This window comes from Schistocerca piceifrons, chromosome 4 (assembly GCF_021461385.2).
Source record: "Schistocerca piceifrons isolate TAMUIC-IGC-003096 chromosome 4, iqSchPice1.1, whole genome shotgun sequence".
In the NCBI taxonomy this organism is placed as follows: Eukaryota; Metazoa; Arthropoda; class Insecta; order Orthoptera; family Acrididae; genus Schistocerca; species Schistocerca piceifrons.
The window spans coordinates 797,684,736-797,700,670 of record NC_060141.1 but is presented as its reverse complement, the minus strand read 5'-3'; positions in this window follow the sequence as shown (position 1 = coordinate 797,700,670).

The window sequence follows — 15,935 nt, the reverse complement described above, 5'->3', positions numbered from 1 at the left end:
AAGCTCGGAAATTTGCTCTGTAATGTTTGGGCAACTAAATAAAGTTATATGTGTTCGAGTGTAACTGACAGCCGCTCAGTTTTGGCCCCTTTCCACAATTCCAACTACCTGTTCTGTCCTGCGGGTTTAACCAGGCGTTTCAGCCCGAAAGCGAATGATCATGCCCTTTTTGGACGTCAGGTAAATCATTCAGTTCGCTGTTTGTAAGGTGCCTCTTACGTGAGGAAGACATTTTCACCAGTTTCAATAAATTATTGTCTCTTATTGATGTATTCACGATAGTTAGGAAGTGCTGTAGTCCGTAGCCGGCCATGAGTCGGAGAGCATTTCCCACCCTGGCTGGCTAGGTGACGAAGCGACCATATGTCGCGCGTAGTGGGGTGGGGCTCGGCGTTGGACCGTAGCAACAAGCGTCAGCCTGAGAAATATACATGACGGGAAGTACCGCCATCTTGGCACCAAAGTCACAGATTTTGTTTATTTATATTTCATAATTAAAGTCATTTATGACAACATGAATACTAGGAGGAGCCTCTGGATGTTTAAAACTATTTATCATAATTTTGCCTCTTTAAAATTCACACCCGTTCATTAACAAATGCATATCTTAGTAAGTACGAATTTGATCGGAAATCCACGAACTGTGACGAAACTAGTAAGAGATACGGACTGCGCGCCAAAGTCGGCAGTTGGCTTTAAGAGCTCTTCCTGTCTTGTTCGATGGTAGCCATGCTCTCGATTACGAGTAGTTTGTGACATGAGCGTTTCATTATTGATCTAATAGGAATAAAAGTGAAATTACGGCATTCTGAATGTTAATTTCGAGTAAATAGATACCCCAAAGTTGATCGATAGCAATTTCAGATAATTAGCTTCCACCGACAGAGACATGCAATGCGCCAACGAAGAATCGGCACGGGACGACATTTACGAGAGCTGCACCGCGCACAGGTAGGAGGAAATCCGATGACACGGCCCACCAAGGCGGATGAAGGAAGGTCCGACTTTACACTCGCAAATTCCGGGTGGAAATGCTGACCAGTTATACTGTACGTCACATACAGCACCCTCTACGGACTCGCGGCTAAGCTGAGTAATAACAGTATCAGTTTAGAAGCGAGGGGTTCTTGCAAGTTGCAGTTTTCCGCACTTCAAACACCCTCCACTGCTAGTGGTGCTACGTGTCGTCTCTGAGAGGCTATCGGATGCTGACGTCGAAAATAGGCGGTGGTCACATGAATGTGACTGGACCGTGTGTTATGTGAGCCGCGACAACGTCGAAAACTTTGAATTCTGCTCCTAAAATATGAAATATCGAATTCATATTTTTGGCAAGTCCCAAAGGATAGCATCATCCGGCTTTTCGCGGATGATGCTGTAGTATACAGAGAAGTTGCAGCATTAGGAAATTGTAGCGAAATGCAGGAAGATATGCAGCGGATAGGCACTTGGTGCAGGGAGTGGCAACTGACCCTTAACATAGACAAGTGTAATGCATTGCGCATATATAGAAAGAAGGATCCTTTATTGTATGATTATATGATAGCGGAACAAACACTGGTAGCAGTTACTTCTGTAAAATATCTGGGAGTATGCGTGCGGAACGATTTGAAGTGGAATGATCATATAAAATTAATTGTTGGTAAGGCGGGTACCAGGTTGAGATTCATTGGGAGAGTCCTTAGAAAATGTAGTCCATCAACAAAGGAGGTGGCTTACAAAACACTCGTTCGACCTATACTTGAGTACTGCTCATCAGTGTAGGATCCGTATCGGATCGGGTTGACGGAGGAGATAGAGAAGATCCAAAGAAGAGCGGCGCATTTCGTCACAGGGTTATTTGGTAACCGTGATAGCGTTAAGGAGATGTTTAGCAAACTCAAGTGGCAGACTCTGCATCGCGGTGTAGCTTGCTCGCCAGGTTTCGAGAGAGTGCGTTTCTGGATGAGGTATCGAATATATTGCTTCCCCCTACTTATAACTCCCGAGGAGATCACGAATGTAAAATTAGAGAGATTCGAGTGCGCACGGAGGCTTTCAGACAGTCGTTCTTCCCGCGAACCATACGCGACTGGAACAGAAAAGGGAGGTAATGACAGTGGCACGTAAAGTGCCCTCCGCCACACACCGTTGGGTGGCTTGCGGAGTATAAATGTAGATGTAGATGTAGATGAAGGACATTAAGTTTATAATCGATATTGCTAATAATCCATGTCATAAAGTGGTACTAAATACCGCGATTTCTTGTTTCCTTGCAGCGCAAATGTGCATGGGAGCTACACTACTGGCCATTAAAATTGCTACACCAAGAAGAACTGCAGATGATAAAAGGGTATTCATTGTCATTGGACAAATATATTATACTAGAACTGACATGTGATTACATTTTCACGCAGTTTGGGTGCATAGATCCTGAGAAATCAGTACCCAGAACAACCACCTCTGGCCGTAATAACGGCCTTGATATGCCTGGGCATTAAATCAAACAGAGCTTGGATTGCGTGTACAGGTACAACTGCCCATGCAGGTTCAACACGATACCATAGTTCATCAAGAGTAGTGACTGGCGTATAATGACGAGGCAGTTGCTCGGCCACCATTCACCAGACGTTTTCAATTGGTGAGAGATCTGGAGATTGTGCTGGCCAGGGCAGCAGTCGAACGTTTTCTGTATCCAGAAAGGCCCGTACAGGACCTGCAACATGCGGTCGTGCATTATCCTGTTGAAATGTAGGGTTTCGCAGGGATCGAATGAAGGGTAGAGCCACGGGTCGTAACACATCTGAAATGTGACGTCCACTGTTCAAAGTGCCGTCAATGCGAGGAAGAGGTGATCGAGACGTGTAACCAATTGCACCCCATACCATCACGCCGGGTGAAATGCCAGTATGGCGATGACGAATGCACGTTTCCAATGTGCGTTCACCGCGATGTCGCGAAACCCGGATGCGACCATCATGATACTGTAAACAGAACCTGGATTCATCCGAAAAAATGACGTTTTGTCATACGTGCACCCAGATTCGTCGTTGAGTAGACCATCGCAGGCGTTCCTGTCTGTGAGGCAGCGTCAAGGGTAACCACAGCCATGGTCTCTGAGCTGATAGTCCATGCTGCTGCAAACGTCGTCGAACTGTTCGTGCAGATGGTTGTTGTCTTGCAAAGGTCCCCATCTGTTGACACAGGGATCGAGACGTGGCTGCACGATACGTTACAGCCATGCAGATAAGATGCCTGTCATCTCGACCGCTAGTGATACGAGGCCGTTGGGATGCAGCTCGGCGTTCCGTATTACCCTCCTGAATCCACCGATTCCATATTCTGCTAACAGTCATTGGGTGTCGACAAACGCGAGCAGGCGATACGATAAACTGCAATCGCGATAGGCTACAATCTGACCTTTATCAAAGTCGGAAACGTGATGGTACGCATTTCTCCTCCTTACACTAGGCATCACAACAACCTTTCACCAGGCAACGCCGGTCAACTGCTGTTTGTGTATGAGAAATCGGTTGGAAACTTTCCTCATGTCAGCACGTTGTAGGTGTCGCCACCGGCACCAACCTTGTGTGATTGCTCTGAAAAGCTAATCATTTGCATATCACAGCATGTTCTTCCTGTCGGTTAAATTTCGCATGTGTAGCACGTCATCTTCGCGGTGTAGCAATTTTAATGGTCGGTAGTGTACTTTCCGGTTGAATGACGACTAGAGTGTCTCTATAGTGGCTCAAAGTTCGGATAATACGCGTCCAATGGGCGGAGACCGCTGTGACGCGTGTTACAGCATGCGAGACATGAGCCGACACCGCGGAGATGCAGGCGTCAGACAAGGTTCGCCTATAAATATGCTCGCGTGTGACCAGTAGCCGGCGCGCAGGAGTGGCTGTCGACCCCGCCTGGTCCAGACAAAGATCTCCCAAACGACTGCTGCGTAGGCTACGTACGTGTCGTGTCGTCAGCTCCAGCTCCAGCCTGCCCGCCTCCAGCCGGCGGGCGACGTGACGGGTCTGCGGGGCGGGCCTAACCGGCCAGCGAGCCGAAAGCGTGCGTGCCCGCCTCTGGAAGAGGGGGGGGGGGGGGGGGTATCAGCGCTGTCGGCCTTCTGGCGTGTTACGCGTGCGTGAGGGACGTATCTCGGGATCTCAAAGGCTTTCCCATTTGGACAGCAGTCCCTGGACGCATGACACAGCACGATTCCCGTCCATATGTCACCCACTGTCTTATCTCTCCAGAGAACGTTTATAAAGTTTATATGGCGTCTTACTCCTGATTTCAGCGGCAACAATTTCTGGTCACTAAGACCCTCCCGCCAAAACTGAAAAACGCTAAATTTAACAAAATGTAATCTGATTATTCTCAGTTATGGTTCTACAGACACCATTAATTATACTGCGCAAAGTAAAAGTTTTCCTTGAAAGGTGGCACTCAGTATCCCTTTCCTACAATTTTGCGGCTTTACAATTTTGTGGTTTTATCAAACTGTGCACGGTCTCTTCTCTTTGCCTGTATTATCTCGTATATTTGTGCTTTGTTCTCATTTTTACTATATTTGATGGGGGGTTGTTTGGGAGAGGAGACCAAACGGCGAGGTCATCGGTCTCATTGGATTAGGGAAGGAAGTCGGCCGTGCCCTTTCAAAGGAACCATCCCGGCATTTGCCTGGAGCGATGTAGGGAAATCACTGAAAACCTAAATCAGGATGGCCGGACGTGGGATTGTATATTTGGTGTTCAGCATAATATGTACTGGGCAACCACCTGTCCCAGACATAGATGATCAGTGGACTGAATGAATGTAGTTGTAACTACAAACGTACACAAGTAGATAAATTTAAACGACGTTCTTCGTTTAGCTTTGCAGCGTATGTCTGGAAAGAGCAGCTGAAATTTCAATGCAGGCTGTAAGGAATGCTGTTATCCTTGATCTTATGGTGCAGCGATGTTGTTCTCTTTACTTATCGCTGGCATCTGGAGCTCTCGAAGCTAAACGCACTTTTCCTGTGGAGGAAATATTGTGTTGCTGCGTAACGTCCCAGCAGTAGTGGTAACGTGTCTTCTTTTTGTGCTCAGAGGATCGTAGCTGGGCTTCAGCGGTAGGCGGATGCACTCAGCCAGGTCTCGGATAGACACAGAATTTGCTGGAAAGTACAATAAAAGTTACAAGTGTTTCGTCCATTGTTAGGAGAAAAGTGTTTGAGTAATTTAGTGACTTCATGGGAAGGTGTGCGGCACTATTTATGAAATTTATGGTTGAAACATTACTGTGTATATAATCATTAGTTTTCATTCGGGTAAATACTGACAGTAGAACATAAATGAAAAGGTTTCCTTGATCAGTGGCTGATTGCCTGTTTAATTAATGTGAATACCCAATTTAGCAATTGTTTCTTCAGTATTGTTGTGGTATCAGACGCAAAATGTGGCGTATTGACACCAAATGCTCTGGATGGGTGGCAGGAGTTTCTGTATTGAAACTCGGCGTGAACTTTCCAAATGTTTTATTCATTTCCACTACAGAGCTTCGTTCACCTCGGTCTGTGTCACAGGCCCCGCATTGCTGAGGAAGTTCCCCCAGCAGCCTGGGTAACGCAACGCTGTGTCGTGCTGGCCTTGTTCGCCAGATGTAGAGTTCCGATTAGGTCAGGATGGCCTCTGCGGCCACCATCCCCATTGACTCCGCGCTGCTCTGATGGAAGCCGTAGGCCAGCCCCGCTGCTGCTTCTTCCTCGGCTGGCGTAGCTGGGAACGCGGCGGCAACGACGGCCCCCTGTTCCGGCATCCAAACCCGAGGCCCTCGCCTTGTACTGTGACACACCCCACCCTCCTGGAGAGCTGCCACACTTGAATGAATCTCGTTAGAAAACAACACCTATTTACACTGAGCTGTGCGCCTCTGTTTCGCTAACGCATCGCTCCTAGTCACGTACGCCCCACACCCCGGTTGCACAAGTGGGCCCATTCTGCCTATATCTTGTGACATGCGAACCACTGCGTTTACACTTTTGAGTGGTTCGATGGCCCCTGTGGCCTCCATTACACTTCGCAGCGACTGGTCAACGTAACTTACTGCAATCCGGCCTGCACCTGGCTGTAATTTGTGCTCAGAATATCGCACAAAACTAACTTTCCCTATCCTAAACGGTGGTGCCGCTACATTATTCCCCTCTTTGGAAAGACCCAGTCCCTGGGTCGTCCCTTAACTAACTCTTAAATTTGTTTGGATTGGCACTTATGATATGCTTACTTACTACAAGAAAACTTAAATGTGGTCTAGTGCCCCCTTAAAACCGTGGCGTAAAAATTCCTTACTGGATGACCACTGCTTGATCAACCTCTTACCTACTCGTCTCACGACCTCGTTATCCAATCCACTGGGACTTGGACTACCCTTGGTTCCCTTTTGGAATTAGCTCTCCGCCTGATCAGAAAGAAAACAACACATAGCAAAGTTAAGGCTGCGATGACACTTGGCACAGAGGTGCTCAAGAGGATCGTTATCTTCCGTTGCCTTTCCCTATACTGCGCGACATGTTGAACAAGCTGTGCTGCTGATATGCACCACTCTTGCTCCATAACGAACTGGTTTACCGATTTCAACAGACTTGGCTCCAGAGTATGATTTAAAATGGTTCAAATGGCACTGAGCACTATGCGTCTTAACTTCTCAGGTCATCAGTCGCCTAGAACCTAACTAACCTAAGGACATCACACACATCCATGCCCAAGGCAGGATTCGAACCTGCGACCGTAGCGCCTAGAACCGCATGGCCACTGCGGCCGGCAGTACGATTTAAAAAGGTCAGGTTCTGCCTTGGCAAAGTCTCTATAGTGGTTTCTGGCAAGTACAGCTGTGGCTGTGTAACATTCAATTGTGTTACTCCTGAAATTGACGCTGGCAGATGGAAGGTTAGTCCTATTATGTTACACTTGGTTCCATTGATTGAAATTCCACTTCCTTCGAGCTCTACACGTTTCGCTTCCGTAAACACTGCTGCTACTACTACCAAATTCTTGTAGGTGGAGAAGAGCCAATGCATCTCGATTTGTTGCCAGTTCAATTTTGGTTCCACAATGTCCCTTGGACAGGCTATTCCATTCCCCCTGTCTGAAAATAACTGCAAGGTGCACGTGTCCCCTATTTGTAGCTTCAAAGATATTCCTCCAACATTCACTATTTTTGATTCAAGCTCAACACTGATTGTGTGACTACTTTCATCCTTAAATTTACATTATATGAACTGGTGCAATAAACACCACTTTCGCCGGCCGGAGTGGCCGTGCGGTTCTAGGCGCTACCGTCTGGAACCGAGCGACCGCTACGGTCGCAGGTTCTAATCCTGCCACGGGCATGGATGTGTGTGATGTCCTTAGGTTAGTTAGGTTTAAGTAGTTCTAAGTTCTAGTGGACTGATGACCACAGAAGTTGAGTCCCACAGTGCTCAGAGCCAGCCAAACACCACTTTCCTTACCCAGCACTGTTGATAACTAAAAATTCAAACAACAAATCGTATGGCTCTGACATCTTTCAACGCATATTTATTACGGCTTTGCCGCAAAATTTACTCCGATGGATTTTTCTTGAATTCTCCTCCAACAACACTTTACATACATCAGACGCTACACTTCCCAGGACAGAAATCACCATCGCCCTTCGTCCCTCTACAAAAAGACTGCTGCCCCTAGCAGGCTCACAATACTCGAAAACACATAAAAAATACAATGCCCAATTACTCTACGCAAACCAAATGATACATAACAAGAAAATAAAAAAGAAAACTACAAATACTCTACGACTTTCTGGATCGCAAAGCATACGGTACTTCATTCTGTACTCTATCTTCCTGGCTTTCTCTGTGCTTAGCACCTCTCTCCACTCTCTCTTTCTTCCTCTTTCCTTCCTGTGACATGCATGGAATCATATCTGGGCAACCCTTAACTGGCTGTAACCGCCCAACGTGTACTATCGCCGTTCTAGTTGGTAGCTGAAGCTTAACATTAACGGAACATGTGGTTTCAATAACTTGGTATGGCCCTTGATACCTCATGAGGAATTTCTTCGCTTTCCCTTTTTGGGTTTAGGGTCTGGACAGCATTACCTACTGCACCACTTTATACTGCGGTAAATTTCCTTTCTGCTTTACTGCGTCTTCCTGCTTTTCCAAAGCCTTTGTATTCGCTTTTTGTACTCGTTTCCAAGCATCCTGAATTGTCCTTGCTTGACATACAGATTCATTTTCCTTTCTGTAGACTCATTAAATCAAATGGTGACGGCATTTTTCGCCCGTACACTACCTCATTCGGAGACAAACCGGTATTTGTATGGAGTTTTGCATTGTATGCGCATACAATATGCTTCAAAGCATATATATATATATATATATATATATATATATATATATATATATATATATATATATATATATTGTAACTGACATGTGATTATATTTTCACGCAATTTGGGTGCATGGATCCTGAGAAATCAGTACCCAGGACAACCACCTCTGGCCGTAATAACGGCCTTGATACGCCTGGGCATTGAGTCAAACAGAGCTTGGATGGCGTGTACAGGTACAGCTGCCCATGCAGCTTCAACACGGTACCACAGTTCATCAAGAGTAGTGACTGGCGTGTTGTGACGAGCCAGTTGCTCGGCCACCATTGACCAGACATTCTCAATTGGTGACAGATCTGGAGAATGTGCTGGCCAGGGCAGCAGCCGAACATTTTCTGTATCCAAAAAGGCCTGAACAGGACCTGCAACATACGGTCGTGCATTATCGCGCTGAAATGTAGGCTTTCGCAGGGATCGAATGAAGGGTAGAGCCACGGGTTGTAACACATCTGAAGTGTAACCTCCACTTGTCCAAAGTTCCGTCAATGCGAACAAGAGGTTCAAATGGTTCAAATGGCTCTGAGCGCTATCGGACTTAACAGTCCCCTAGAACTTAGAACTACTTAAGCCTAACTAACCTAAGAACATCACACAACACCCAGTCATCACGAGGCAAAGAAAATCCCTGCCCTGCCGGGAATCGAACTCGGGAACCCGGGCGCGGGAAGCGAGAACGCTACCGCACGACCACGAGCTGCGGCCACGAACAAGAGGTGACCGAGACATGTAACCAATGGCACCCCATGCCGTCTTGCCTGGTGATACGCCAATATGGCGATGACGAATACGCATTTCCAATAGGCGTTCACCGCGATGTCGCCAAACACGGACGCGACCATTATGATGCTGTAAACAGAACTTGGATTCATCCGAAAAAATGACGTTTTGCCTTTCGTGCACCCGGGTTCGTCGTTGAGGCGCTCCTGTCTGTGATGCTTCGTCAAGGGTAGCCGCAGCGATGGTCTCTGAGCTGATAGTCCATGCTGCTGCAAACGTCGTCGAACTGTTCGTGCAGATGGTTGTTGTTTTGCAAACGTGCCCATCTGTTGACTCAGAGATCGAGACGTGGCTGCACGATCCGTTACAGCCATATGGATAAGATGCATGTCATCTCGACTGCTAGTGATACTAGGCCGTTGGGATCCAGTACGGCGTTCCGTATTACCCTCGTGAACCCATGGATTTCATATTCTGCTAACAGTCACTGAATCTCGACCAACGCGAGCAGGCGATACGATAAACCGCAATCGCGATAGGCTACAATCCGACCTTTATCAAAGTCGGAAACGTGATGGTACGCATTTCTCCTCCTTACACGAGGCATCACATCAACCTTTCACCAGGCAACGCCGGTCAGCTGGTGTTTGTGTATGAGAAATCGGTTGGATACTTTCCTCATGTCAGCACGTTGTAGGTGTCACCACTGGCGTCAACCTTGTGTGAATCCTCTGAGAAGCTAATTATTTACATATCACAGCAACTTCTTCCTGTCAGTTAAATTTCGCGTCTGTAGCACGTCATCTTCGTGGTATATCAATTTTAATGGCCAGTAGTGTATATTCGGTCATTCTCTGAATGTCTGAGACTTTGCGTGTATGTGCGTCTACGTTGTGCTCCGCACCCAGACTGCTCTCAGGTGAATAGTTATGATAAATACAGTTTTTCCTTATGGAATCCCAGTTCTAGAATTTTGTATGTGTTCCATGTTTCAGATCAGAAGTACGCTTCCTTTCTTGAACCTATTCACCAGAGTGCATACTAGGACGCCATCCCGCGTCCTGTGATCACTAAAACAGTTAATGAAGTTCAGTCGGTGATCGGTGGATCTGAAGTGTTGTATTTCGATTTCGTTGCGCATTTTCCTTTAAAATAGGGCTAAATGCACTCAATTCTTCTGGACTACTTAGCACTCACGGGTAGTCAGAGAATGCTAGGTACTCCATTTATTCAATAGGAAGCTCACCGCTACTAAAAAACCTTGTTTTATAGGCCGAAAGTCTGACCCACCAATGAACTAACAGCCAGTACTAATACAGGCAAGAACTGTGGGTGGCTTTCACTTTAATATCTGTAATAATTTAGTACTGACTGTTTGTCAGCCTTCCCGTTGCTGATTCGAACTTGAATCCCCCTAACGATATTTCGTATTTGACTGATAAGAAAGACAGAAAAACAAAATCTATAATTTCATGTATGAAATTTCAATATTTCGTTGAAATGACCTCTCAGCACAACAGCATCGTAAACCCGGCAAATAAAATGTCGAGTAGGTGACTTCTCGAAGCTCTCGAGGTAACTTGCCGTCACTGATCTGAAAATAATTGACTAACTCAAAGAGGGGTCTTCTGTGAAGATCTACTACGAGTAGAAATGGTTTTGACTGAAAAAGCTGATTTTGATTAGGCACTAGAATATTTAGTTTAATTATTTCCACGTAGGCTTCAATCCCGCGTCCCGCCATCCTGACTTAGGTTTTCCGTGGTTTCCCTAAATCGCTTCAGGCAAATGCCGGGATGGTTCCTTAGAAAGGGCTCGGCCGACTTCCTTCCCTAACTCGAGCTTGTGCTCCGTCTCTAATGACCTCGTTGTCGACGGGACGTTAAACACTAATCTCCTCCTCCTTCTCCACGTAGGCACTGTGCTACATCTCACGCTTGCCTGCTTGAATGTCGGATAAAATTAGTACTTCAGTATGAAGTCTTACATTGCTCAATCCGATTAAGGTAACTCGAAACACCTGCTGAACTTAGTGGTGTCATGCAAACACCATTTCTCTGATAAACGTTTGAAAAGGCAAGTAAATGTAAATTATATTTGGTGAATGAAATACAGACTGGCTAAAAAAGGCTAAATCCGATTTCATTTTAAGCGCAGTTCCTAAAGAGAAAACTGCCCCACTGAATCATAATCACGTAGGTCACACTGTCATTAAACGTCTTACCAAAATAAATCACGACAAGTCAATATGGAAAAATGTCATCTTAAAATCTAGAATAATCTTCGAGAGAAGCCCATTTGTCCCATCTCTTGCTTTCATGTCTCCCTCGCTCTGTCTTTCTCTCTCTCTCTCCCTCTCTTTCTCTCTCGCTCTCTCTCTCTCTCTCTCTCTCTGTCTCTCTCTTTCTTTTCTCGCCATGTACACAGGCAGCCACTTCCAATAACATACCATTTCACTCCGGGGAAAGATTCACCTTAAGAACTCGTCAAAGCATGCCTAGCGTCTTCTGGCCTCTGCACCACATCTGCTTAGCCCGCTCACGTCTCGAGGAAGTTCAGCATAGACGCTGCCACAAAGAGACGCCACAATGAAAGTCCATCAGTGAGTTAAGAGATAAGAGCAAAAGTTGCTCAGCAACACCACAACACTGTTGCTATTTGATGTCATAGGTAGCAGTCTTAAATGATGAAGATGATGATGATGATGATGATGATGATGATGGTAGTTGCTCCACATGTGATTACAGTGTACAAGATATCCAGTCTTTAACATCCATTTACGGCCAGAAGCATGCACAGGACGAAATTTTGTGGCAGGCATTTTTGTATTGCTAGTATGTGAGGAACCGAGCTGCGAAGTCCGAAGGCGTCAGTTTTTCTTCACCCTGTATACAGAAAATCCTGGAAGTTGGGACTGTATCTACAATCAATCAGTTTTCTTGTTTTATCAATAACAAGAAATCTGTACTGTGTGATTCCAGCAATCCCACATATCTTTACAAATTCATTGAATGACATAGCAGTTCATACATGTACTTGGTAAATGTGTTTTTAATTCAAATTTTCTTGTTTGAAGGCTATAATAGCTTTGCATCATCCCTGTTTTAAGATTATGGAATATATTTGACTCTAATGAAACACATCAACACCCATATGACGACCAAAACAGAAATATCCTAGAGGTTGACCCTGGTTTTCCACACCAACATCATCAAACATGATGTTTTGCTTTACTTTCTCCACTGGTTGAATTTCACTGGTTTGACTGAATATCATGTATGTTACACCATCAACACCATGTAGTATCTATGGCAGTAACTGGTACTTGGGCTGAAACAGAGTTCTTGAGAACAAGTATACATGTTCAAATCGGACTCCATCTGGATGTGTTAGCAGTGTCATGAGAACATTCTTCTTGCTGCAACTGGATGGACCCACAATTATTGTCAGTATATATCCTCTTTCTTCTGGTCTTATTCCTCATTGTCACAGGATCAGTGGCTTACAACAAAGTTTTGATGCTGCACCCACCTTGCCTGGATACTGATTCCATCAGGTATTGGTGTGCAATAGGTTTTCTTGATTGAGACAGATTGCTGCTGCTGCAGTATTCTAGACACTGCACTGAAAATACTGAAAACAGTAGCATTAATAAGAGAGGTATGGAAAAAATAAAACACTCTCTGCTATAGTATACATATTACTCAGTAGTCATACACAGGGTGCATACCATCAACTAAATCAATTGTCTCTTTCTTCACACAACTACAGAATTTGGCAAATAAAGCTTTCTTGTATGCACAAAATTCACCATGTATTTCTCTCAAAGTGACCAGTAGTTCTTTACCTTCCTCTTTCGGCAATGTGTTTATGTATTGTTCTACATCATCCACGTGTAGACCATATGTATGGAGATAGTTCACTACGTCTTTATATATAATTTGAACAAAAGCAACCATCTGTTCAGTCTTTCCAGCACAGCAGATAGCACCAACAGTAGACCAACCAAGTTTGTAATGGTGGAGTGCTTTAAATAAATAGACCAGTTGCCCAATATAAGTGTGAGTGCAGCGCCATCATACAGCGAAATTATATATAGCATTAGACACACACGGAAAATATCTTGAGGAGGACGTAGTAGGTTGTACTGTGTGGTAATATGTTGACTGTTGTAGGGCTCTGCTTTACACACTTCATCCCATTACAAATCCGTAAACTACACTTTAACACTTCTCAGTGTATTTTCGATCTCTAATATGACGTGCCAGTCACTGTCCACTGATGCTTCTACATCAATTTCAAACCCTTTGAACCTCTAGCTGTTAAATTATATCTTGAATTGAGTACCATTACAGCCCTGGGAATAATCAGCACCTTCTCAAGGATCCTGTCCTTGCAGCAACACTGGAATATTCTGAGATGGTATGTATGTTGGAGATCAATACTGACCTGCACTATGTGGTGGTGGACCAATGGCACACTTTTCCAGAGATTCAGGGCTAACTTGTTGTCTAAATCCATGAGTAGGATAAAAGGAACTGGTTGTCCTGATCCCACACACTGACCAAGTGTGCTACAGGGTCCCACAGCACTCCAGATCCTGACAAGTGGGAGGTCACTACAGCTACCAACATGGTAGATTACTGCCGGTCCAGAAACGCTGGAGGTTGCTGCCAGTCCAGGCATGATGGAGGCCGCTACCAGTTCATGCACACTGGAGTGTGTCCAGACACAGAGGAGACCACCGAACAATGGAGAAGAAACACAATAAGCATCTGCAGATAAGGACATGGAGTTGAACAAAGAAATGGAACTTGACAAAAACCTCTAGTTGTGGTAATAGTATCAAAGACATACGATGAGTAGTTACTTTGCCGCTTCTTCCTGTTCTGCTGCTGAGAGGCACTGGATGTTCCTGGCTCCTACTGCTATTTGTGACGCTTCATGACTACTACTCCACTGACTGAGACTGGCGGTGTACTGCATTCGCGTTATATCACCAATGTTGTAATCATAGCATCACCAGTTGTGGCATTCCTACATCCTTATTAGCTTCTGCCAACTTTCGGGTGGGCGAGGAGGGAATGCTGCATTCCTGATGGTTCTTGAGGGAAGAGATGGGGGGGAGTAAATTGTGATTCAAGCTCCCTCTGTAATAGATTTGTGAAGCAGCTCATCGATGTACAACTGTTGGTGAAGAACACGCATTTGTCTCCTAGACATACTGATAGGGCATTTCAAAAAGATTGACAGTTCCAGCAAAAGCGTCTATCAGCATGAATTGGGAAATGCATCTTCAACTCATCACAATGCATCACCATTATTTGCTGAAACGTATTCTTCACATATTCATCCATTATCTTTCTCTCCAGTTCTCATGAAGGGAGCTATCGATGTAGTCCTCAGCTGCCTGCTTACATGTAGTACACTTACGGAAGTACTCCCTGCTTGTCAACATCATATCCTCAACTGAACACTTTTTGAACAAGATGACTACACTGGAGTGGATGAGCATCTCACCTCTTGCACTTTGACTGGAATATTCAGGAAAGGTCGACAGTTCTATCACAGCATCTATCAGCAGGAGTGGCAGAATGTAACTTCAGTCCATCTTGCTGCATCAACATTATTTGATGAAACGTATTCTACTTCTTACACTCAAACAGTTTTTGTGCTTTCCAAGCATCATGCAGGGTGCTATGGATGCAGTTCTCAGATGTATGATTACAGCTAATATATACCTGTTAAACTTCTCCAAACCTACCAAAATCTCATCCACTGCACATATCGCACATACAACAAAGCAAAAACTTACGTCCGCCCACTCCAGCAGCTCAGCAGACACTGAGACTTTTTCCCATCAATTCACTAATGAGAAAGTCAGGGAGGGGAAGTGGGGAAGGGGAGAGTCCAGCAGCGCCCTCTGGTTGTGGTATTTTGAACTAGAGTACCAAAATCTGAAATTATCACTGTTTTTTTAATATTCCACTCTTTTACAAAGTCCCACCATTTTCACATTTCTCGCCATTTTGAATTCGATTAATTTGCATAATTCATTAAATTAATTAGCATATCGATTTAATTTCTCTGAATATCAAATGAACTGTGGCATTGCCAGATCTACAGGCCAGGGAGAGGAGGTGGGGATTTAGAATTTCCCAACATTTTGAACTTGCATAATTTAATTAATTTGCATATCATTTTAATTAATTTCCATATCAATTTAACAGTAGCATTTCCTCATACACATCCCAGGGACAGGAGGTGGGGTCGACCACCCAAGAGAGCCACCATATTGGATAAATTTGGCGACAATGCAGACTCCACCAGAATCAACTTTGCTCCCCTACTGTGCCCTATCGTGCGATGATCGTCATTCACAATAGATCCCCCACCACTACCATTGTCCCCTCGCCCACCGCGTTATCGGCACTGGTTTGGGAAAGCTATTTTACATATACATTAACCATTAAATGAGAAAGGTTACAGTGGCATACAAGTTCCTGGAAATTTGCCTGTTGCAAGGAGGTTATCAAGCTATTCACAGCAGAATTAAGGAATAAATGGACGACATTTAAATTGGCATACAGAATGTTTTCACGTTTCTGATGAAAGAAAATTTTATAAAGATAAACTTAACTCAAACGGAGGTCTTACATAGCACTCATTTGTACAGAGGAATCCTTTGACTGGGTGAATACGAAGAAGCTACAAGATACAAATAACAAAAAGTTATCCGATTCTACCAGTTGTATGCAGTTTGGCATAGATGTGTATGTAAAGCTAGACGACTGTCGGTCGTAGACATTGATAACCATCCGGAGTGC